The following is a 26,993-nucleotide window of genomic DNA, read 5'->3' on the forward strand; positions in this document are numbered from 1 at the left end:
CTGGGTCTCTGTTTAAAATGGCATCCATCTGACGGAGTTGTGAGTAAGCAAATTGAGGTTGTAAGTTTCATCCACCTTGTACCAGACTCTTCAGAAGGGCTCAATAAATGTTAGCCATTGTTATTAATCATCCAAATGAAATTTGAATCCCTTCTGCAGCACCCATTTCAGATGGTCATTCTGCCCAAAGCTAAACACCTTCGCCAGAACATAATTCATTAGGTCCCAAGGCAGCCCATCTTATCCTTGGACAGCTCTCTGGGATGGTTGGAAAATTATTTCTTAAGACAAATGAAATCCTTCTTCCTATAACTTTTTCACATTTGTCTCAGTTTTACCCCTGAGGGCTTTACCATACATTTCTCATTCTTCTTCCATTTGACAGCTTCTCAGATACGTAAGAACAACTTTAGAGCTTCCCATTCGATTTGATTTATTCTCAATGAAGAAGCCAAAGAGCGCCTGGGGTGTTAAGTTGATTAATTTTTTGTTATTGTTTATTTTGATTTGTTTCCTTTCCAAATCAGTGTTAAAGGACAAGAAAATCAACGAATACACACACGTGCACACACACACCACAGTTCAGTTTCAACTTCAGTGCTATGCTAAAATCTACGTTAACTTGGACTGTATCCTTGGCCTTTGGATGGCAGAGTAACCAAATGCCTGTGTCACTGTAATTCCCAGAATTTTAAAATTTGTGTATAGTCAACCATGGAGACTTTTTAGGATACTTTCTTTTTTTTAAAGATTTTATTTATTTATTCATGATATATATATATATATATATATATATATATATATATATATATAGAGAGAGAGAGAGAGAGAGAGAGAGAGAGAGAGAGAGAGGGGCAGAGACACAGGCAGAGGGAGAAGCAGGCTCCACGCAGGGAGCCCGACGTGGGACTCGATCCCGGGTCTCCAGGATCACGCCCTGGGCCAAAGCCCGGCACCAGACCGCTGAGCCACCCAGGGATCCCCTTTAGGATACTTTCAAATCCAATTCATATCCCAGGTCAGTGATAAAATAGGGCTTATCAGTCAGTTCTCTGGTGTAATTACCTCTGCATATTCACTTTCAAATACAGGTGAGCATCCTAGATATAACTCAGAATGTGAGTCCTTCTCTGTCTTTAAAGCTTGAAATTATATTAATGATGTGAAGTAGAACTGTTTATTATTGCACCAAAAAAAAAACTATGATTATGAAAGCTGTTAATTTTATGCACAAAACATTAAAGAAGGCCTTTTAAACAGTTAAGTAAACAGGGAAACATACTGACAGCTAATATAAATGTTTACATTAAGCGAGAGACTCTGTTATAGCAGTGCTTTTCATACTTTAATCTGCTCACAAATCAGCCAGGGATCTTGTAAACATTCATATTCTGATTCAGTTGGGTAGGACCTGGGATTCTGTTACTTCTAGGAAACTTCCACATGGTGCCTATCTTGAAGAATATGAAATCCTGCCTGTGATAATTAATGCTTGTGACAATAAATACAAATATGTCATAGAAAAACCGGATGAGAATTCTAAGAGAATTATTTTAACACTAGAGCCAATGAAATAACTTTTAATTACTGTTTTATAATTTCAGGTATGTAATTTCTTTAAGGTCACATAAGACACTTTCCAGGAGAAGTGTCAATCTATTAATTTTTTAAACAAAGAAATGAGTGCTCTTGTGTTACAATGTAAAACTTGAAAATTCTACAGCTAGATTTTTTGAAATAAATCTCAATAATAATTTTTTCAGAAAATTACAGATTTTTTCTAGTGCCCAGGCATTCAGTTTTGACGGTGATATTGGCTCGAACTTTAGCATGGGAGAATGAATAATGGCTCCCCAAAGATGTCCATGTCCTAATCCTGGGACCTATGAATATGTTATATTATATAGCAAAATGGAATAGGAGTTACAGGTGGAACTTGGGTTGCTAACAGCTGATTGTAAAATAAAGAGCTTGTTCTGGATTATCTGGGTGTACAAGATGTAATCAAAGAGTCCTTAAATAGAGGCAGAAGAGTCAGAGGGATGGGACCTGGGCAAAACTCCAACTGTCCATTGCCGGCTTCAGAACTTGAGGAAGGTTAGAATGAAGGAAACGAGACAGGCTGAGAAGTTGGAAAGGGTAAAAAAACACAAAAAAACAGATTCTCTTGTAGACACCTTAATTTTGACCAGAAAGACTCATTCCACTGTTCTGAACCCCAGAAAGGCAAGAAAATAAATTTGGGTTGTTTCAGCCACTAAGTTGGTGGTCATTGGTTACAGGAGCAATAGGAAACACTTGTCCTTGCTGAGTAAGTATCTTAACACTTGGCCATGCAGCGCACATCCAAATCACGAGCCTCGGACCTATGTCGATATTTGTATTCATATTCTCAGCTATCTATTATCTGTGCAAGACACCATTTGATATGAAAAAGTCTCAGAAATGATGAATGGCATACCCCTTTCAATACATATTGCAAAGAAGTTTTCCTCATAATTGATCATACGGTTTATCAGCTTTGGGCCAGGTTGGAAATAGCTTTCTCTGAAACTGGGGTATAAATGTGCTTGATTTTACGCACAAATGTGACAATCCTATATAAAATGTAACACCTATAAACATGGTGTATCCTACTAAAGCCTTTATTATTTTTAGATTTTCAAGGGGATACATTCTGAAGAAAATGAAACAGTATCATAGAAATTAAAGGGAAAAATCAAGAAAAAAATAATAATTTGTAGGGTCTTCTCAGAAACCTCTGGGATCAAACTTTCACACTCCTCCAGTTTTAGGATGACTTGGTGGGAATGGTTGGGAAGCTTGTTGCTTTTGAAGGAGTTTAGAGTACATCACCCTAAACATGCCACTTTGGCATATTGGTTATTTTGAACTAAAGTTACTTGGGAAACAGTGGGTGCAACCAGAGCACCCTGACCTTCCTGAAAGCAGGAGATACAGCTCTCATGTTCAAGGCACGCTTCTGTATTGGGAGGAATAAAGACACTTTTATCTTCAAGCACAAGATTTTGGGACTTCAAGAATACTATATATATGGACCTTGTTAGATAATTCTTCATTTCTTTTACTCTCACCACATAATCAGGCACAGTTTCACAATTGCCTTACTTTGTTCAACCTAATACAAAAGCAAGCAGGTTTTGCCATTTCTTCAGGTCTTTATTTCCTCAGGTCATGTAAAACTTATATTAAATAAATTTGGGTGCTTTTCTCCCATTAATCTGTCAGTTTAATTTTCATACCTACTCATGGACCCTATGAGGATTGTAGGGTCTCCTCTACACTTAGTTGAGAGGCTCAGCATTCATTAAACTAATTTAAAATTATCAGTAAGATCTTAAGATTTTAATGTTGATTAGGTGATGCATAAAATTATCATTAGAAAATAATGCTGAAAGAGTCTTGTGGTGGGCCTAGTCTCTTCGTCAGGAATTGTGTGAGTAGCTCTCAGATTTTCAGAAGCACTGGTCCATATAAGATTGAACATATTTATTTACCAGGAAGGTTGGCCTCCTAGAATCCAAGCATACAGAAACAACCACTTTAATTACTTTGTGGAGTTTTCAGATGAAAGACATTTATCACACATTACATTTTCATGAGTGTCTACTGTTTAATTAGCAACGGGCTTACATTGCTCTTGTAAATAAACAAACAAACAAACAAACAAAAATAACTTGAAGCCAACCAGATATGGCTCAGTAAATTGAGTCACTCCCAACCAGACTTTCTTCATGGGATCACACGTCCTGATGGACCATTTGTCACTGATAGTTTTATCCTGTTGGCTCTGATTCATAGCCCACGATCTGATACTTGTTGGACTTGCATCCTGGCATCTTCTACTCAGAGGCTGAGAACATAATTTTGGCTTGATTTTCTGTCTCTGCCACTTCCTTCCATTCTTTCCTTTATCATTGATTCCGTATGTATTTATCAAGACCTGGTATGTGCCTGAAACTGGTCCAACACTGTTCCAGAGTGAGGGCAGTATACAGGCTTTGCTTTTCCTATACCAATCACTGTCATGTGCCTAGTGTTTGGTCTCTACTCAGCTATCAAATTAATGCAGAACAGTATTTTATACTATAGATTTAATGTCAATTGTTAACATTCTTTTAAAGAGGACCCCAGGTTTTTTGCTAAAGGTATGCTAATGTTTATTAGTAGTGTATAGAAGAGTCTCCCAGTCTTTTGATAACACACTCCTTTATTGATAAAAGAAAAAAAGCACTTTGAATTAATCCCACCTTAATTCTTACTGTGGTTATCTTTGAAAATCAAATAAATGGAGCGCCTAGGTGGCTCAGATGATTGAGCATCTGCCTTTGGCTCAGGTCAGGATCTTTGGGTCCTGGGATTGAAACCTGCATCAAGCTCCCAGCTCAATGGGGAATCTGCTCCTCCCTCTCCTTTTCCTCTCCCCCAGACTCTTGGTCTCCCTCTTTCTCTCTCAAATGAATAAATAAAAATCTTTTAAAAAATCAAAAAAAGTAAAAAAACCTCTGACCCTATACTACAGATACTGCTAAAGTATATACTACTAGGAAAATAGGAAAAACTATGATTAAACCTAAACCAAGGAACAGAACATCATAACCCTTGAGTGCAAAGAACAACATGGGCTCTTGTCAACTTCACCAGGCTGAATGTATTTAGCTAATAATAATTATGATTGCACAGATGACTCAATTATGCCATATGCCATTTTATTGGTCTCAGGAGTATATTTGTGAATACACAGAGATAAATGTAATTCATTATCATGTTAACCAAGACCAAAGGTCATGTGGCAGCAGGTAGGAAAAAGGATAGTACTTAATGAAACATTTGCTTTTCCGTATCAAACATCACGAGAGGAAAACAACAATCTTAATACCCAAATGAATCTACAAGGACATCAGTATTCACATATGATGTTTCTAAAACAAGTGTTCGATCAGGCAAAAATAATGTGGAATCATTTGTAAGGTGTTTTTTTGGCAAGTAATTAGCTGAGCTATAGTTCTCCCTCCTATTTCTTTAGTTACCTGATTAAATGTTACAACTGAACTAATTTCTGCTGATGCTTAAGAAAAAAAAAAAAAACAATACTACGCAGAGTACAAAGAAGATTCACTTAAGGAATAATTTAAGAAAATACACATAGGTTAAGGCATTCTTTGTAGCTTTGTTAAAGATTTCAAAATACAAGTCAGAGTCTATAAGAAAATCTGTTCCCAAATTTTTTGATCAGATGAATGTCAGTGTAGCCTTAATCCTTTCATTTAGAAAGGAAGATCATTTCAATTTTTTTTCTTTTAATAGAATATAACAAAGGCTTAGAGTCATCTGAATGTCAGACAAAGTAATGCTGCTTTATACTGAGGAAACATACCTTTGAGCTTTAAGTCACTCTAAAGAAGAAATTTCTGCTAGATTTTGTTCCCCCAGAGCAGGAGCCTCTGCTCCTTTTCACTATTTTTCACACACCTCTACCAAAGCTCTGAGAAGCAGATGCTCAATTAAATGCTTCAATTCAAGAAGTCCCACCTTTAGCAACTGTAAATTTCAACTTGCAATGTTAGGTTTATTGGAACTATAAATGTTTAGTTCCTTCTTTCCAACTAGTCAAAAAGGTACAATCGAGTTCTAACCTAATTCTTTCAATTAGCAATAATCGCGCCTCGGATAAACCTCATTGGCTACGATACTGCCACTGCGCAAAGCTCTAACCTAATTCTTGATGAATTTCTCTGCAGACCTATATGGAGAGAGTGAATAGCAGTTCCTTTCTTAGACATAAATAACACAATTCACTTGAATGCCATTGTTAAAGTTTTCATTGGTCATCTCTGCTTCTAGTTTTATAACCTCATATTTAGTCTCTTTTTAGTTTCCTCATATCCTTTTAGAAACAGAAAGATCCATCTTCACTCACATTTTTAAGAAGTAGAGCCAGTGAAGAGTGGTTACTTCCTGCCCTTAAAGGGGAGTATCACTCCCCTTAAAGAGAGAGATTCATCTAGTACCTCCTATAGCTGAACTATTTAACTTGTTGATAGAAATGATATTAAGTTATGTATATTTTTAAATATTTCCTGTTTATTTGAATTTAACATTGTGCTCTTGTTATTTGTATATCTTTCTTCCTCACCAGAATTTGGTACAACGTAGTGTTGAGATTAAGATGTAGGTTAACTTAGAGTTAGGATGTCCTACTCATCATTGTAACCCACAATGACTAATGTAGACTAATGTAGCACCCTCTGCCCACACCAGGTGCTCTCGCAGTATTATTTTTTAAGCACACTAAATATCCGTTGAGCGAAAATAAATGTCTCTTTCTACCAGTGGACAAACTGTCCTCAGACTAACACAAACTTCCATTTAACTATTTTAATACACTGAAATTTAAATTGAATAACTAAGCACATATACATTTGAAAATGAAAAATGCATGCTTTAATTAAATATGGATCATGTTTGTACTCTGGTGCCCTGGAAACTCACCCTGATGGGTGTGACTGCATTTAGAGAGTATTAGCAATAGAGGCAGGTGGAAAGATTCAGGATGGTATTGTCTTAGTTATTCTTCTTTAGTTGTGAAATGGATGCTGATCGATCAATTAATTAACCAGCCAACTAGCAATATTTTTATATAGGCATTAACATTCATTATATTAGCTTTTAAGAGATTCCAGGAGGATTACCAACCTTCCTTACAGATAATCTACAATTAATAAGGTAGCAATGTCTTATTAATCAAATATTAGCTATATTTTGGATGACAGTTTCTGTTAATATTGCTAGTGGTGGATCTTCATGGATATTTTACTTTGACAAAATTATTACCAAAAAATCACTCAGAATCTACTGACTTCAAAAAATCTTTCTAATTTTATTTCATTAGGAGATTTACTAAGTTATATAATGAAGCCACATTTGGTTATACATTTATAGTTTCATGTTGGGATAATTCTCTGATCCTGGTATTTCTTGTCATGTGAAGGGAGATCTCTGAATTTAACATTTCTAGGCTTTCTCTGAACACAGGAGAAGTGGGGCTGTTCTTGGATTGACCCATTGGGAAGGAGGAGTCTGGGCATGCTCATTTCAGTCCTTCCTCATTTTCTTTTTAGTGTAAGATGGCCAGATTTAGGCTCTGTCAAATCTTCATTTTGGAATTTAAATTTGGCGTTTGGAAAACAGAGGATGAGTGTACTGTTCCTGTGGATGGATTTATTGTGCCCAGTAATAAGTGACCCAAACCACTCCTGGTGACTTCATGGCATGGTGAGAGTAGTTCATATTCTCCACCAAAGTTATTTTTCCCCATGTAAACACTTCTTAAAGTTGATGATGAATTTCCCTAAATAAATGCCAGATGTCCCTTATTCATTTGTTCTATGTGAGGAGGTGTCTCACTATGTTATCTTAAATTCTAGCCCAGAGAGTCTGTGCCAAAATGTGCCAGGGACTTGAGAACATATCAAGGAATCTTTCCATACATGTGTAGCACTGAAATTGCCTCCTAGCCTGCTGTGCGCAATCCTCCATCCATCTCTTCTCATTGTCCTTGTAAAGTGATATTTGAACACTTAGCTGAAAATAACATATACTTTACAGAAGAAAGAATTAACTACAGGGTATGCTAGGGATGGACCAGTAGAGAAAAATCTGTTCCTGGAATAAACTTTGGGGATTAGAAGGCTGAGTGAGTTTGAAAGAGAAATTAGTCTCTTTCTGTGTTTATGGAGATAAAGTACTTATAACTTCCACCTTTCGCTTTTCCTCATGGGGCCCCAGATGTCTTTGTCCTGCTTTTTTGGCTTTGTAGCTTCTACTGTATTTTTATTTTGAGAGGCAGCATAGGACAGGAAGGGGATCTAGCTAGGATAGTTCTAAAATTCCATTGGAGAATTGGAGATGGGAGAAGATTTCTTGACAGAAACAATCAAATCATTGTGTTTTCTGTTGATAATTACTAGTGGGTAGATCTATTAGTGAAGATTGACAAGGTTAGAATTATTGATGATAATAACAATTATTATAGACTTAAAAAATTAAGCTAGTGTCACTATTAACTTAGGAAAGACAATAATTTATGTACCTTTGTTGTATTATTTATTTGAGTCAAAACATGTATCTTCTTCTGCAACAGATTGCAGTATAATTAAATGTGGGTGTCTCAACATCAACACTAATTAGTTAGAAATGTAAATTTCCAAAACGCTTGATCCTAATTAGAAAGTGATTTCCCCCCTGAAGTCTACATGTGCGTCCTGTAAAAATATAATATCTAATTAAATAAACTTAAACATATAAACGCATGTCATGTATATATATGCTGCACATTTGCATAGGTTTATTTAATGAATATGGAGGTTTAATTAATTAGATTTGCTCTTCTACATATATTTCTCCAGAGATTTCTAAATAAGTGTATATGCCAGTGTTTGTTACCAAACTTGAATTGAAAAGTTCGAAGCTATAAAATAAGATACTAAAATTTGGATTTAAGGAATGAAATGAAGGATACCTTTCCCTCCTTTCTTTTCATTTTTCACTTTCTTGCTGCATCCTCTCCATTGCCCTCATCATTCTTTCATTGAGACCTGACTTCACCTTTTTTTGCGTGTCTTGATAAGTTTTGCTTCTTTTCCTGACCAAATGTACCCACTCAGACTAGAAGACTCCAGTTTCCAATTCTTCCATCCCGAAGAATGGCTTTATAACTCTGATAATGTTATATTTGGGTCAGAGGAGAAACATGTCTGCTATTCATCTTCTTGATCTTATTAGATCATGTATTTCCAGGCCAGCTCCAAAGAAATATGATTTTCCCTAAACTACAGTGAAATCTCTGGCTTTGTAAATCTGGATGACTCGAAACAGAATGTAAGGCAATAGAAGCAATTTTAGTAATTCTGAGTTCTATTCAGATTAGAATAGTATTTGGAGCCCTATCCAGTAGCTTCATTGGTGCACTGAAAAACTGACCCATTTCATGTTCCAGTGGCATACGTCCATACCTGCCAAGAACACTTTATTTATTTATTTTTAAAGTTTTTTAAAAAATTATTTATTTATTCATGAGAGACAGACAGAGAGAGAGAGAGAGGCAGAGACACAGGCAGAGGGAGAAGCAGGCTCCATGCAGGGAGCCCGATGTGGGACTCCATCTCGGGTTTCCAGGATCACGACCTGGGCTGAAGGCGGTGCTAAACCACTGAACCACCCAGGCTGCCCAAGATTTTATTTTTTTAAGTAATCTCTACACTCAATGTGGCTTCAAACTTATGACCCCAAGATCAAGAGTTGCATGCTCTACCAACTGACCAAGCCAGGCACCCCAAGAGCATTTTAATATGTTGATTTAGATTATTTATGCATTCAATCTTAGTGATTCATACTTGTTCTAAAATAGTTGTGATCAATTGGTTCTAAAGATTAATAACCTACAGTGCAGGAGATTCAAACTCAAATAACCTCCTGGGATCAGATGTGTAAGTTACATAGTGAAGCAGGCCAGGTAAATGAGGAGGTAGACTGGTGATCTAGATGTTTGCCTCAGTTTTATCTCTGTGTGAAATGGTTCTGCCCTCTAAATCCCAAATAAGCATTGGTAAGGGCAGACTTAAGCCTGCATCTCACCAACTCTGGACAGGAATTTGGCTGCTGGTGTGCTGGAGTGTGGGATAAAGACAAGCCTAGTTCCATCTCTGGCATTTGGAATGATTTGCAGCAGATTAGAAAGGCAATCACATTTGCAGAAATAATTTTGTCAAACTGAATAGGTCATCAATCAATCATACTTTTTTAAACGTATTTTTAACTTCAATGTATCTTTGACTAACATGTTATTTGCTAATAAGTTGGGCCATTTTCAGAATTCTTACTCTAAAAAAAAAAAAAAAAACATGTTATTTGGCTTTATTTGTAATAGCAAACTCTTCAGGGTAGGGGAACTTACCCCCAGTATACTCTAGAGTCACCAGGAAGTGATTAAACCTATACTTAATTGTGCCAGTTTGTCCAAAATTGCTTTCAATCAAATCATGTGAAGTCATTATTTCCCATATCATCTTGTCCTTTCCTTTACACCCACCCAGAAAACTCCTCATTAGGTCTTTTCCAAAGGACTCAGAAAACATTCAGGTGTTAGAGTGGTGGGCAGATGCAGGATCAGCACAGCAGTTTATTTGGCTGTGGATTATAACCAGTGTGCATTTCAGGAATCCTGGAGGACTCTGTTTATATAGAGAAAAGGCTAGATAGGCCATCCTGGTGACTTCAGAATTCTAGAAGCTTGAGTCCTCATAGCAGTTGTCCTAATATAGCAAAGACCTGTCAATGACCTTCCATGCTAGGTCAGATGGGAGGCCCTGGTGGATGAGGTGCGAGCAAACTGGCTCCTCAGGTGTGATGCCCTCAGCCCTGCACAGAGCTATTTCAAGGGGAAACTTTTCCTACCAGCTGTTGGGAGTGCATCAGCAGGGGGCAGTGCACATCCAGCAACTGTTAGAAGAGGGGCCTAAAAACCAAACTCAGGACAATTTGGACAGCCCTTTGAGCTCCAGAGCTCCCTAAGGGAGTCCAGGCTATTTCGGGACCACATCTTAGCTGGACCTCTGCCTCTACCCATTTTAGCTTTTCCCCCCTCCACTTCTCTTCCCCTAGTGTTGGCCTTCCTGAAGGGCACTGCCTGAGAAACATCCTCAGTCTATCCTTCAACATTTCAGAATCTGCTTCATGACCTAATGTCATGACACTTTGGGGCAAAGCAGAGAGTCAGATCTGTGGAGGAGATGCAAGGAAGTGAATAGACATTTGTTGCATAAGAAACAACACAAAACAATAAGACCTTGAGAAGCCTGGAAAATGGCACAAAGGGTGGAGGCAGTCTGCTTCTGACCTAATAGAAAGGGGTGCTGTTTGCACTCAACTGGGGTGCACCCTGAGGGGATGGCACCAAACTCATCTCCAGCCTATTTCTGCATCAGGACCTGTGATCCCATTGTCACCAGATCTTCTGGAATCAGAAGAAGCCAAAATTCTATCAATGTGAAATTTTCTAATGCTTATAAGTGTATGGATTATGGGAAAGCTCTCAATTTTAGTCCTCCTTTGTATTGTTTTTCTATCTCATTGGTGCTTTGGGGGATGGTAAAGGCATGACAGTGAGGCACAGATGTGCCATCATCTTGCAAAGGGGAAGAGATGATCACTGATTGAGTGTGTACTAGGAGCAATAGAGTCTGATTTGCCTGTGATGCATACTTCTCTTTCTCTTTGCTGCTAGCTCTCCAAAATGCTCCAGCTCATTTTGGGATAGTATTTGTGCAGCAGACTCGGTAGGAGATGAGCTATTTAGGGACTTTTAATCCGATTACTGACAAAAGTTATGAGTATTTCCATCTCACCCTTGGATAGGGTACGAACTTGGGAATCCAATATGCGGAAGGCAATGAAATATATACCATTTTAAGTGCATAAAAGAGCTGTTTTAAGGGGAATGGTGAATTCACTTCGTTTTCCCATAAAATCAAGAGCAAAGGAATGAGAAGTGGGGAGTGAATTTTCTTCAATTGTTGGAGAAAAGGAGTCTCCTTTGCTTGAATGCCAGGATTGTTATCTAAAAGTAGGTTTCTACATATGCATGAACCTGACTCTGCAGCAGACAGGCCCATTTGTATCCTCTGTCCTCCTCTGGGCACATATGTATCTACCTATTATACCTCTGGGTCAGACTCATGAAGGAATTTATCCTGTTGGGTGTTTCCTTTAGCGACGCACATTCTCAAACTACTTGCTGTGACCTTGAGAGCTTTGTTGAAAAATACGGTTGACATCCCATGAATGCATTTCAGTGGACAAAAATCTGGACTCTTTCCTTGACCACAATCATTGTGTTTATTCTTCTCTTTCACACTTAACTTCTGCCCTTTGTGGGGTTTCTTACAAAATGCACAGGTTCCCAACCATTCAGCAATTCCTTAAGCACCAACAGAACTGCACTCTTAAGAAGCAATCAGCAGGCTTATTAAGGTTCACCTACAATTGAAGGCATCATGTTGTTTGCTAATTTACATTGCAAATGTAGGGCTGGTGGTGTTAACCAGCCACTTTCATGGCAAGAGATTCTGATAACATGGAGAGGAGCCTGCCCTCTTTGTGCTATCACACACTACTGCACTGAACAAAAATAACACACATACACTATGTTTTCTGAATATGCCATTTCTTCAAAACATTTTTCCTTTAAACATTTGCAAAAGATTCATGCCCTCTTGACAAACCGTGTTTCCTTTTCCCCATCTGTGACTTAGGGAAATGTGTGCACTTTCTTTCATTTTGCTTATTTTCTGTGGGTGGCCTGGTTGCCTGTAAAATTTTGAAGATATCTTTCAGGGTTAAGAAAATTAGCATTTGGGCCTACTTTGAGGATAAAGGGACTACTTAAGCACAAACATTAATACAAAGAGGGAAAATTATTTTAATTCTCTTTATTTCAAGTATTCTTTGTCATATTTAAGACCCCAGGTGTTAGCCTTGCTCTGCTCCCCGTTGTGAAACTGATTAGAAATTATGAAAAGTTAATAGCCAAGGCTGCAGGAGTTATTCTCATGATTTTCCACTCTAAAGTACTGTTTCACAGTAAATTGGGTAGGTATATAAACAGATACATATCATTTTTCTGATAAAACATACAAATGGAGAGAAAGACATATTATAAAAAAAAAAAAATCAAAACTCGAAGTTTGAAAGATATGCCCAGATGGCACCTAAACAATTCTAATCAACTAGCTATCTGGAGCCTTTTATAATATTGGGAGAGGTTGTATTTGGCCTAAATAAAACCTCAATCACCAATCTATTTGTCTTTTCTTTCACCTCAGCAGCTTCTTTTTCTGCCTGAAATAGACCTCCACTTTTTTTTTTAAATGCCTCTGAATAGACTATTGATGTCTCACTGCCTTTCAATCAGATTTTTCTAGACCGATCAATTAGCAAAGCATTTATCAGATTATCAGCCATGTGGGAATTCCGGGCTGAACTCTATGGCTCTGAGATAGAAAACAGGTAAAATAATGTAATTCAGATTCTTTTCGAAAAGCAATCAATTTAAATAAAGCAAGTAACACTGTGCCATTGCATACAAAAAGAGAACCGAATTATACGGTATAAATTCATTCACTTGCTGAATATAGGCATTCATTCAACAAATACTTACTGAGTTCTTACTATGTATCGGCTTCTACTCCAGTTTCCTGGAATAAAGGGATGAACAAACCCATCAGAGTTCATGCCTACAGTGAATCAGCCTGAAAATTTAGAGATGTATAAACTAAAGAAATGAGAAGAATCTTCTTGATGGAGTTAGGGCATGTGTCAAGCTTTGAGAGATTAGTATTTTGTTACTGGTTGAATTGTGTCGTTCCAAAAGATATGTTGAAGTACGAACCCCTTGATACCTGTGAATGTGACCTTTGAAAATAAGGCCTTTGCAGATATAAAGTTCAGATGTGGTCGTACTAAATTAGGGTGAGCCCTGAATCCCATATGAGTGGTGTCCCTGTCAGAAGAGAAGAAACACAGAAATAGACAAATACTGAAGTAAGGTCATTCAAACCCAGGTTCAGTTCAAGTGAACAAACTACTGGCATTCAGATTAAGAATATGATTGAATGATAAATGGAGAAGCTCAGACCTAGACAATAGAAAATCACTGAGAAAAAGAGGTATCATAAAGGGAGATTTTAAAAAATTAACAGCGATGCACAAACCCATCCTCTCTTAAATAATCCAGTCAGTCTGGCAATATCCACCAGTCTAGTGACAAAGAGGAGAAGCCATGAAGACCTGAAGGAGATGAAAAGGACAAGAAGAGAAGCTTCTTCTAATTGTGATAATGCATGATTTCATGTGACCTGTGAATTTAACAGTTTGTATATATATTAGAATTCTAACTTTGATATTGAGAATTCCTCTATCAGTTTGGCAGGTGGCACTTCAAAACTGTGATTTCAGGGGATCCCTGGGTGGCTCAGCGGTTTAGCCTTTGGCCCAGGGCGCGATCCTGGAGACCCGGGATCGAATCCCACGTCGGGCTCCCGGTGCATGGAACCTGTTTCTCCCTCTGCCTATGTCTCTGCCTCTCTCTCTCTCTCTCTCTTTCTCTCTCTGTGACTATCATAAATTAAAAAACAAAAACAAAAACAAAAACAAAAAACCCTGTGATTTCAGTAGCTTAAAGTTAGGAAAAAAGTTCTAATTAACAGCTAATAGGCTATTATGAAGATTTCACAAAGAAATATATTGCAGCTTTCTTATCTTTTTGGCACTAGATACATGGTAAGTGATTGCATTGTCTTTCCATCTTTGAACCCATGTACAGTGTTAAAACGTGGTAAGTTTTCCTTAAGTTACTTCTGATCCAATTTTTTGTGCCTTAAGTAATAGATATGGTAAGATTCTTCTTTTAAAATATAACTATACAAAAATTTTGCTCTTCTCTATTTTCTCCAAGTCTGCTTATTCCTATATTACATGCAAACACATATACATCCACTTCCTCCAATTACTAGAAATAAAGTGAAATCCTGTTAGATTTCACTTTGACCTCTTCATTAGAATAATTTAAAACTCCGAATTTCAGGACAACAGTACAGTCTTGCAATCTGGCATACATGGTACAGGCTCTTGAATTTCTTTTGAATCTTCCTCTTTGTGGCATGCTTGAGGAAAAGTACGCTCAGCATTTCTGGTGGGTAAAAAGCAATTTTAAGAAAAACATCTCATGGGGGGATGCCTGCTGAGGAATTCTCCTTTCCCACAAAATACAAAGCATTGTATATTCTGTTTTACTTGCATTCTAAAATATTAATGGCCAACTCCTTACTAGGACAGTAATAAAAAACAAAAGCAAAAACCTAGCTCATATGATAGCATTGGACTGCAAAGACTATAAAAACTTTTACCATATATATCTATATATGCATGTAGATGTGTTTAAATATAATATTGCATTTATCTTACATAAAGCACGTGTTCCTTTCAGGTGGCAATGCCAAAAATGTTGCTGAATCTTATTAATATGCATCCATACCTTTGCTCTCAATATGCTAGAACAATTTGAGGATCAACCTTCAATTCATTGTGGCAGGATTTCAATGAACCTCCATTCATTGTTCATGGAAATTAACCAGACTCCAGCCACTCTACAGAAAATGTCTGCCAGAAACCACATCTGTATTATTGAATGTGCTATAAACTTGGTTGTCCCCAAACAAAGCAACCGTCAGTTTGAAAATCAGACCTGAAGCTATTTATATTCTGGTGTGTATATATCTATGTGTGTGAATGAATGGGTGGAAAGCAGAGCAGTTCAGATGAATTTTAATTTTTTGGTTGCTTAGAAAACCTGCCTTTGTGACCTTGATCCTTGGATATTGCTGTGATGATAGATTAAGAAGAATATATCTGAGACTTTTTAAAAGCAATATTATCTTTCAAATAGTTTTCTTTTTCATTCTCTGCAAACAAGGAAATATTGAGGCATCATTGTATTTAAATATTTCTTTTTTCTTTTTTGTTTTTTTTTGTTTTGTTTTTTTTTTTGTATTTAAATATTTCTAAAATAATTTAGCTTACATTCATTTGGAGTGGGTCTCTAAACTAGATATACAGTAACATTCATAGAAATATCCTGGGCAAATCTCCTCGTTGAACACTTGCATACTTACAGTTGATTATGGTGAACACTTGTAGCCAATTTTTACAAGCGTCCAGCTTCTAGGTGAAGGTAGTATTTGATAGGCATTATCTTAATTAATCTCCAAGGAGTCCCTGTGAAACATGTTGCCTCACTTGACACAGGAGAAAACAAGCAGACAGAGGGTAAGGTTCTCACCATTGTGCACTACAAATGTCAAGGCTGGGATTGAATTTGGCTCTGTTTGGCTTCAAAGCCAGACTGGACTATCTCTCCATGATAGTGGAAAGACTCCATGGAACACATTAAAATGCCACATAGATGTACCAAATGCACCTCAGCATCTGTTAATTTTAACTTATAAAATGTAACCAAGAGGTCAAAAATAATGGCAAGGAATACCATTTATCATTTGTTTATTATATTCCCAGATGAGTATGGACACCACATTTAATCTTCCTGCTATGGTTTGAGGGAGATACTATGCCATCCTTGTTTTATGGATGGAGTAGCTAAAGGCTAAGGAGGTGGAGTGATTTGCCTAAAATCTCATGTCTAGTAAGAGGTAGATCCTCTCTGGATTTTTTTTTATTTTTATTTTTTTTATGTATGATAGTCACAGAGAGAGAGAGAGAGAGGCAGAGACACAGGCAGAGGGAGAAGCAGGCTCCATGCACCGGGAGCCCGACGTGGGATTCGATCCCGGGTCTCCAGGATCACGCCCTGGGCCAAAGGCAGGCGCCAAACAGCTGCGCCACCCAGGGATCCCCAGATCCTCTCTGGATTTGAATGAAACCTGACTTCTAAGAATCATACTGCTTCCCAAGAAGAAGAAAACTTTCAACATCTGCCAACTTTGATATCACACCTATGAGAATCACACAGGTCCACTCAGCTTTTGAGATGTTCACATATCTGCTCTTTACTTTCATTTGGAGATAGGTATCACATGATTGGCAATGCATTTTCAACAGGCAGCAAATAAGAAGTAGACAACTAGAGGAGTGGGCTGGGTAAGGGTGGTAGCAAAGCAATCTGCTGTGGTGGCCCCTCTGACTCTAGAAGACAGTTACTGGCTGATTGTGAGGGAGATGCATGAGTGCACCTGCAGTGGGAGAGCATTTGGTATGGAGGCAAGAGGACTTCAAAGTTAAATTGTCCCTAAACACATTAGTCTATTTTCAAACATGGTACAAGATTGATGCTCTTAATTTTGACTCTGAGTAGAAAAGAAGGGACAAATTATCAACATATGTTCAGTGGGCACTGTTTAAAAATCCCAGGAAGTTTGTCATTTTTTTTTAAACATTTATATCTAAATAGTAATTATTTTTTCCATTTAAATTTTGTCTCATAAATGTTTCAGTATAAGTTCTCCGGAAAGAAATCAGATGGCATATCTCTCTCCTTGCTAACAATAGATAAATATGGTATCGGTCTTTTGTTTTGCAAAGCATCACCCATTTCAGAGAATTGTTATTTCCTGAATGTATAGCCAGGAGTGAGGGTCAATACAACTGTAAAAGTTTTTCCTCTCAAAGTGTCTATAATTCTTGTCAGATATTCCAGTTCTGGGTGGATTAGTATTCATCATCTAACAAAAAATGTTTTTCTTATTTTTTCTAAATATTAGATTCATGCTTACTTGTAAAATTTTTAATTATAGAGAAAATTATAGCAAAAGCATAAAAAAAAGAAGTTATAAGTGAACCAAACAAATATATTCACTATTTACATTTTGGAATATATCACTGTGAAGAATATAAGCTAGTCCACATTAGCAGTTGTTTAATTGGCCAAATTCTACACTGTTGCTAAACTAAACCAAAATGACCACTCACAGTACAGAACACTAATGAACTTTATTCCTCCTCCTTAAAAGATACCATCTTCTCTCTGTTACTCCCCTTGTAAACTTATATTTCTCTTTGTCATGTTAATTAATAGTAATGCTGATATTAAAAACATGAACAAGACTAAAGAAAATAAATGCAAGTAACTTTCATTTGATTTATGTATTACAAGCATAAATTCCAAATAGGGTAGGGAAAAAATATTCTACTTGAATTGGAAAGGCAGAAATGGTATTTTGGCATTTTCCTTTTTTGTTTATGTTAGTTCAAAAAATCTAAATTCAGAAATCATTATTTGGTTATTCAGGTGTGAGGGGTACCATCTGATTGAGTAAATTATGCATCTGAGTAATAAAACTTTTCAGATTTCATTCACCTATTTTGCCACTGAGTAGACAGAGGTAGAGAATAAATAAATATTTCATTTATAATTAAAATCTCCTGGCCTGGTTTTTTGGATATGTTTTTCACAATACTGGACAGATTTCCCAAGGGGAAACTGAAAAAGACATTTGTCCCAGTCTCTAATAAAGCTATGTGTTTAGGATGTTCTCTGGCATTAATGGTCTTGGAGAACATGACATGTTATGGAATACAAACTCCTCATTTCACAGTGAAGAGAAAAGAAGCCTGGAGAGGTTAGGAGATTTTCCGATAAATACGTCACAGTATGTTATGGAATAGTTCATAATTCTGTGGTACTAGAGAAGCTCAATATAGGTTCAGAAAAAAATTTTGAGTAGAGTCTAAACGAATTGATAAAAAAAATAAAAACTATAGGGTTGGTTACTCTAGTTTCAATAGATGTCTGAAAATATTTTTACCTAAAAAATGTAAATGTTCATTGTAGGAGCATTCTATTTCTTGTGTCTTACCCAGCTATGTGCTAGTAAATGTTTAACAAGTTCCTTGGAAGAAGAAAATATATTCAAATATTTATTTTATGACGCAATTTTATTTACCTTACTATCATTTCCTCCATCGTTTTCCTAAATCCAAGAAATCAAAACACTAAATCAGCCCTGATTTGTAGTATTTGTGGGTTTCCATGGTGTAAATATTACCATCATGACAGATTTCAAGCCACCAACCAGCGGTCACTCTTTGCACAGTTGAAAAAGGAAATACACATCCTTATGCAGTATTAGATCATACAGATACAATAGACCCGTCAGCCTCAAGATATAAATAATAGTAAATGAGTAAAATAATTGGGAAACGATGAGTTTTGCATATGTTACTTTCATTCTCAATATGATTTATTTGTGAGTTTGTATATTTAACGTTTAAAGATGTCTGTGTTTAATAACTATTTCAGAAACTTCCTGAAGCTTTCACATTTGGGTTTTGCTAGCCTATCTGAACCCGAACAAGTTTTAGCCATTGCTGCCTATGTCTCTGGAAGGAGGGGGCTGTGGAAAAACAAACAAACAAACAAACAAACAAACAAACAAACCCTACATCATGCATTATGTACCATATGCTAAATATGTCGTTTGATTCAGCATTTGTAAGGTATCTGTATTATATGTGTGTTTTTAGAAGTATACCTCCAAAATAGCACTTCTCAAATTTTAATGTAAATTACTGAGGGACCATTTGAATTCTGATTTAGTAGTTCTGAGATTCTGTATTTCTGATGTTACTCCAGGTGTTACTGGTGCTGTTGGTCCATGGACCATACTTTGAATAGCAAAACCCCAAACTGATTTCCTTAGAGCCTTACTATATAAAAGAATCAATATATAGCTAAGTATATACAGAGAGATATAGATATAGATATATAATGTGTGTGTGTGTGTGTGTGTGTGTGTGTGTAATATGAAGGAGGCTCTTCCATCTGCTCAAAACAGAAGAGTATGTAATTCTGCAGAGAAAACAGGAAGAAAATGGGAGTTAGAAGAATTGTAGATGGCCTAGTGGAGGAGGACGAACTGCCTCTGAGGATAAGAAGGATATGAAAATTTAGGAAAGAATTAGAAAATCAAAGGCTTGAAGTCAAGGCTTATCAATTCTGGTATTTAAAAAAAAATGCTTAAAGAATACCAAATCAGTTCAAACTGTCTGAGATTTTAGGACATACGGGGACCTTGAATTTCAGCCAGGGACATTTTAAATTAATCCTGTAGGCATTTATAAGGAACATGTCATTAGTAGCAATAATAATAATAAAAAAAAAAAAACCCAGCACGCTCTAGGAAGTTTAATCTGGTGCTATCCAAACTGAAGACAAATCAAGGCTGGTACAGAGAGGTTGTATATCATAAGCCAGGTGTAAAGGATAAATGCCTGTGCCAGGGGGTGGAAGAGTCCAGAAGAACCTGGGTTCTGGGTATGAGGATAAAAATTCTGAAATGCTAAACCACAGTGATGGAGAACACACTGGTGCAGTTGGTTAACAGTCCTGGGAAAAGAAGCCATCTCTCTTTTTCTTTCTTTCTTTTTTTTTTTTTTTTAAATTGAGAATAAGTGGGATCCCTGGGTGGCGCAGCATTTTGGCGCCTGCCTTTGGCCCAGGGCGTGATCCTGGAGACCCAGGATCGAATCCCACATCGGGCTCCCGGTGCATGGAGCCTGCTTCTCCCTCTGCCTGTGTCTCTGCCTCTCTCTCTCTCTGTGACTATCATAAATAAATAAAAAAAAAAGAGAATACGGCAGACAATATTAACTATACTTATTATTAATCTATTTTTCTCAAAGGTGAAGTGATTCAAAAGTAACTCACTAGAGGATTAGTAACATGGAAATCAGGAAGTTTATCAGCTTCTAAGCTCTTGAGGTATGTTCTGTATGCTGGCTTTTTGTCTCTGACCACAAGATACTGGCTAGAAGCAAATCAGACACTGAGTTGCTGCTTTAGTCTGGAGCTGGGGAGATTTATTTGTAATCATTTCATTGTTTATATTGTTCTTATTCTTAGTGATCAGATCTTAAATCTTTCCCAGGAGCAATCTAGGGATGAAAACAGATGACTGTAAACTTCCATGAAAAGCAGCAGTCCTGAGGGTAAAGTTTAGGAAGGCTTTGACCAGAGTACTTCAGGAAAGGGCAACAAAGGAACTTACTGGAAAGTGGAGAAGAAAAGTATAGTATAAACCCTCATATAGAAAGCATTCTGCAAATAATGGAAGGCGTAGAAGATGACTCTTTATGGACAGTTCACAAGAAAAGTGTTTGAATTGTGAAGGAAAAGAATAAAGCCCTTTGACTTGTTAAATTTAAGAACAGGGAATTGGATCATTGTAAAGAAATTAGAGATCTGGCCTTAGGGTGTTAAATCTGTTTTAAAATTATGATAGCAGGTCTGATTGAATATTGAGGGAGTTAAGTGTTCATAGGTGATTCAGCGAACAGTTGAAGAAGGGGAGCCAAAGGAGAAAATATAAAAAGTGGTGGGACAATTCATGGGAAGTATGTTGAGGGTTGAGTAAGTTTTCAGACGCTGAGCTTCTCTTTACCCTCTGGCCAGAATAAGGAATTCAGTTAAATAAATCCACTGTCATTCCTTTGAATTCAGTCTAATTTGCATGGGAATTTCTAATTCTTGCAAAATCAGGTCAGTTGTTCTTAATTTAAAATACAAGTTGTCCTAAATTAATACTCTACCTCAGTGCATTAGAAATACTAATGTGCTCTACTTATTAAGTGAATCTCAGAGAGAATACTTAGTGAAAAAAATTTCAGACAATTTGAAGGACCCTAAATGACCCATCAGGATAGTTAAAAGGCACTATTCCATATGCATAGCAAAAGTCCTTTAATAAAACAGCATGGCATGCCAGAGGTTCAACTTTCCATGGGTTCTGCTAGTCCAGCCAAAACAATAACCTCTAATTGCTTTTTTGGATTTGTGACAATGCATTATTAAGACTTTTAGAATTCCAAAGTACCATTACTTTCATTTCCTTTTTTAATCCACCATCAATGACCAAAGGTTATTTGCTTATACTGTCACCTTGTGTATATCTTATAGTGTGATCAGCATTTCCTTAGGGCAAACTTCAGAAGATTCAGAGGTTAAATTTATCCAGAATGTTAGGATATGAAAAGCATCTCAATTTTCTAGGATATATAAATTGAGTTTTATGAAATTTTCCCCAAAGTGATTTCCTTCCCCCAGTCCTGTTTTCTATAAAGTATCTTTCTTAATGTAGAAACATTATTCTATCTCCATGTTCCTCTCTTCAATTTCCAACCAATCCCCGAAGGTAAACCTATATTAAGAAATTCTAGTTCTTTACCTGTCTACAGACAGTGTTGAACCCCACTAGCCATGCAACCTTGGTAAAAGTTAAAGCAATCAAAATTTGTATTACTTTCTAAGGAAATCCATACTTCTCTAATGATGTAAATTCTTAATTTATATAATCATTTCTGATAGTCTGAGACATTTTTAAAATTTAAAAATTATTTTCTGAAAGATTATCCTTGTTAAGACTAATTTTCTTCAACCAACATTATTGAGGATCTACTATATAATAACAATTATCATGGTTATTGGGAAGAGTGGGTACAGAAGGCTCTAGAAATGAAATAAATTATCTTTTTTCTAAAATACATAAATTCACAATATGAAAGATAGATAAGTATATGAAAATTCTAATATAAAACAAATTGCACTGTTAAAAATTGGAAGCATAGGGAGAACATGGAGTAGAGAAATATGGAGGCCAGCCAGGTGAGTTGAGGAATATTTCTTAAGTGAAAGGGCACTTGAGCTAGCCCTTGAAGGAATGCATGCTTTCAGTAGGATGGGTGTGCTTCATTTAGGGTGGACTTGCAGGGGAAAGAGTGCGAAGTAATATTGAGGAACAAGAATGCAAGTTTTGTAAAAGGAGAAGTGATTTGTATGATTGATATCGGATGTATTGTGAGGCTATTCATGGCAAAAGTGGTTGAGGGAATATCAAGGAGGATCTTGAATGCAAAACTGAAAAGAATGGCCATTGAAGATATTTAAGCAGGAGAATTACATCTACAGGGCTGTGTTTGAGATGACTTAAAAAACTTGTTTGATGTGACTAGAACAACAAAAAGACAATTTGTTTTTTTTTTCCCGATATATAATTTATTGTTTCTTTTTTTTAATTAGAAAAAATGTTTTTAAGAAGTTGCTATAATTTAGCTCAATATAGAAGCCGGAAAGCTAGGTTCTTGTCTCACAGAGTTGAAGAATGAATCTTATAGACAAAGGAGAGTGAGTCAAGAGATAGACATTTATTAAGCAAGGATACAGAGAAAGCTCTCAGGAGTGAGAGGGGTCCCGACAGGGTTGCCCAAGTGGGCTTCCACTGACAGTCTCTTCTATAGAACTGACCAGGGAGCCTGTGGCCTTATCATTCTTGTGATGACTTGCTTTGAGTGAAGACTGGTGATGATACCATCTTTAATGGTTTCCTTTTGGGGTCTGATTATTCTTTGTTGGTCACAGGCAATTGTCATAAAAAAAAATATCCTTTCCACCCATAACCTAGGGCAGGGTGGTCTGGTTTGTTCATTTATCTCTTGATTTCCTTACATCTCAGCATTTTTGGGATTTTGTTTTGTGAGCTTGATTCCATGGCGCCTTATCTATCTCTCCGTATCTAGCCCTGACTGTCCCTTACTCAATATCATGATCCAGGTAATAAGCTTCAGCTTCAGTTATCTTAAATCTATAGCAAACAACACTCCTATTCATTTACAACCTCTTTGTTGGGAGGATTGTTACAATGCAACAACAGACCCTCCTGTCTTCCTTAAATTGACATCTCATTGAAATTTCAGAATGACTCTTAATTTAGGTACCATGAAATCCAAGGGAGAAATAACAGAAAAATTAGATGACTACTGAGCTCTGTTTTTTCTTTCTTTAACAATGCCTTTTCTTCAGAAACATGTGTCAATTTAAAGTCTTGCCTAATAAAATTAATCTTCTCTCAAGAAGCAACCAGGTTATCCATGTACCTCTTGTAACTTTGTTTTTTATCAACCTCCAAACCTCTTCATTAAATTGATAAATTATGATTATTATTTTTTTCTCTAGTTTTTGTCAATTCATCTAATGGTCACTGTTTTCATTAGCAAATGCTTTGGAGTGAAATTACTGTCATAAGCCTGGTAAATTGATACATTGCATCGTATTTATGTTTTTGTTCTAAATGCTGTTGCTAGTTTTTGAATACTAAAACTTTTGGTGTCCTAATAAAGAACTGAATGGATTAAAAACAAGAACAGAGAATATTGAGGCCAGTTGTAACATTTATTTATTTATTTATTTATTTATTTATTTATTTATTTATTTATTTATTTTTAAATATTTAATTTATTTATTCATGAGAGACACAGGGAGAGAGAGGCTGAGACACATGCAGAGGGAGAAGCAGGCTCCATGCAGGAAGCTCGATGTGGGACTCGATCTCGGGACTGAGGGATCACGCCTTGAGCCAAAGGCAGATGCTCAACTGCTGAGCCACGCAGGCATCCCCAGTTATAACTTTCTAATTTTTCAACCTCAGCTTACTGATTTAAATTACAATTGTTGACTTGTGAGCCACCTGTCTCTCTTAAGGAATGATATGAAGGAGGATTTCTCATCTTAAAAATCACTAAATATTACATTTATTGGAAAACATATAAAATAGACAAGGTTTGTGATGTTCTGGCTCAGAGTGAGCCTTTGGGAGACAAGGCCTGTGAGGCATTTATTTATCGTTTCTTCAATAAATATTTTTCATTCCTAATTTGGCCAAACATCGTCCTAAATGCTCGAGACAAGGATGTGGCAAACACATAAGGGCCTGCAGTTTGTGATTTAGTTGGAGGAGTGAGACATCAAAATAATGACAACAACAAATGCTCACATGGGTGCACGTGCGTGCACACACACACACACACACACACACAAAGATGCAAAGGCAACAGTAGTAATGGATAAAAAGCCTGACACAGAGAATTATAGGAGAGTATAATGAGAGTAAAATTAAATAAAGCAACAGTATACAAAAATTTCTTACCCTCATCCAGGAAGCATGACGCTAATTCTGATTCCACTGTATTCTATACCTTAATGAAATTCTGGTAGTGACCTACTAAATCAATTTCAAAACCCTTTAACCATGACTACCTACAATTTGACAGGAAAAGAGTCATTAAGGATTTTTGTCATGTCAAAACCTCTTGCTATCTGCTTTTATATATAGAAGTTTTGTTGGGTTGCCTTTAAGTCATTAATGGTGTGTGTGTGGTGACTGGTCTAAGAGGGAAAGGGGCTGAAAACTGTGCTCCACACCCATGCTGTGCACACTTGCTCTTCTCCTGTGCTCTCTGGTTCTTCTGCACTGGCTTCCCCAGTCTTGGCTTCTGTTCCTGTCGTTCTGGTCATATCAACTATGAGACCACTTAGTATCTCTTCTCCTGCTTCTCAACGTCCGCCCTAGGTTAAGCAATCTGAAAGGACGAAGTAGCTCCCAATGATGAATAAATGAGTCATTGCAATAGAAAGGTGCAGTGAACTTTGCCTGATGGCTCCAGAATACACTCACAGACCCCTTCCTCATTCCTCTTTACTCAGCAGTCACAGAAAATTGAACCTTCCGAATGTTTTTTTGCATACTTCACTACCACTGTGCCCACCACCCTTCCTCCCTTTCTAGAAAGGGATCTCGAGTTCCCATAGATCTCGAGTTCCCTCCTCCAGGTCTCTGAACTGGAATCCCTACGGTGGCTCTTTTCCCCAGCCTGCCACACCTGAGCAAAAGGTATAGGTAAACAAATATGCAGTCTTGTTGAAAATAGGACAATAGGGTTGGAATGGGAGAGGGAAATTGATGAAAATCTGTATAGAGGAAGGATGAAGGCTGTGGACTTATTATTTCAGGGATCCTATGGACTGTTCAGGACTTCTTCAGATAGCTGGTAAATATTTCATCTTTGTATGGATAAAAGACTGGCTTATGCTTTCCTAACACTATGTGGCTATAGTGAATTTTCTGTATTTGGTAATTTATATGCAGGTGATCAGTAAAGTAAAAATCTGTAATTTATTTTTAATTGTTTAAAAATGAACTTAACCATTATTATTCAAAATTTCTCCCCTGATCTGAGCAGAAACTTTAAAAAGGAAGAGTGTGGCTTTCCTGCTAGTTCCAGAGCTGTTTGTGGATCTCATAAACACTGGGTAAAAACATTGATCAAAATAACTTCCTTTTATAATTATAATTTTGACAAGAGCCATGCACAGAAAACTTATGAAGTATATGCAGACACATATACATGCTGTTTTAAATAATAATGTAAGAGTAATAGTGTATCAAAAAAAAAGAGTAATAGTGTATCTAAGAAGAAAATTGCACTGAGTGCAATAATATTAGGATGTGGTTATTCAGTGCTCAAAATATTTTTTAATTTTAAGGTTCATATGGAAAATTGAAATAATTTTATTTATGTTTGAGTCACTAAAAGTTTTATGTGGAAATCATTTGATAACATAATTGCTAAATGAGGAAAAGTGTTCTACCCATTGGTCTATTTTGGGTGTGGGAAAACATCTATCTCGAAAAAGTGTATTTTAAATTATTTTAAATGCCATCAAGTAGCATACTCTTTCCTTTGTCTAAGAAACCAGATAAATTACAAATACATAGAAGATGTTTAGTTTTAAATTTTTAAATAATATTTTAAAACGAATGTTAATTTTTATTTATTTTATTTTTTAAAATATTTTATTTATTCATAAGAGACTTAGAGAGAGAGAGAGAGAAAGAGAGAGAGAGAGAGAGGCAGAGACACAGGCAGAAGGCGAAGCAGGCTCCATGCAGGGAGCCTGACGTGGGACTCGATCCCATGTCTCCAGGATCATGCCCTGGGACAAAGACAGGCGCTAAACCACTGAGTCACCCGGGCTGCCCACAAATGTAATTTTTAAAATCACATCTGCCAAGAAGTGTTTTGGGTTTGTAATTTGCAAGGAAAATAGGAGAGTCTTGGGATCTCCAATTTAAGAAGCAGTGATGTTTCTTCCATCCACCGTAATAGAAATATCACTAAGATTTTAGAGAAACAAGCTCTTCAGAAGAGTGCTTAATGGGTGTTAGTGTCCCACTTTGCTAGGGGCAGCACTGGTGCCCGCATTGTTAGTGTGTGTAAGAAGCAAACAACAATTATATGTATTTGTTCACATCATTCTTTTGTCTTAGTTCTGTAAATGGGGCAAATGCTGGAGATCTACAGAAAGGATCATGCTCCATTGTGTATTTTTCCAGACTATCGATTTCCAAAGAGCAACAATACTGAGCTAGGAGCAGAGCCCTTTGCCAAGGGCTTTGTCACTTGCTTCTGTGGCTTCAGGCTAGTTGCTGAATAACAAGAATTCTTACATCCATTTGAATCTAGTGTTATCATTTATCATTTTATAAAGTCTTATTGAATAATGTCTGGGATGC

General features: G+C 36.8%; 1 protein-coding gene and 1 pseudogene across 3 annotated transcripts in view; one reads left to right on the forward strand and one right to left on the reverse strand.

Annotated features, from left to right (window-relative positions):
* Positions 1-26,993, forward strand: part of NYAP2 (neuronal tyrosine-phosphorylated phosphoinositide-3-kinase adaptor 2) — a 261,272-nt gene that overhangs the window by 53,024 nt on the left and 181,255 nt on the right. The gene's annotated exons all lie outside the window — the stretch shown is intronic.
* On the reverse strand, positions 5,580-5,731 carry LOC119877552 (annotated as a pseudogene).

This window comes from Canis lupus, chromosome 25 (genome assembly GCF_011100685.1).
Source record: "Canis lupus familiaris isolate Mischka breed German Shepherd chromosome 25, alternate assembly UU_Cfam_GSD_1.0, whole genome shotgun sequence".
Taxonomy (NCBI): Eukaryota; Metazoa; Chordata; class Mammalia; order Carnivora; family Canidae; genus Canis; species Canis lupus.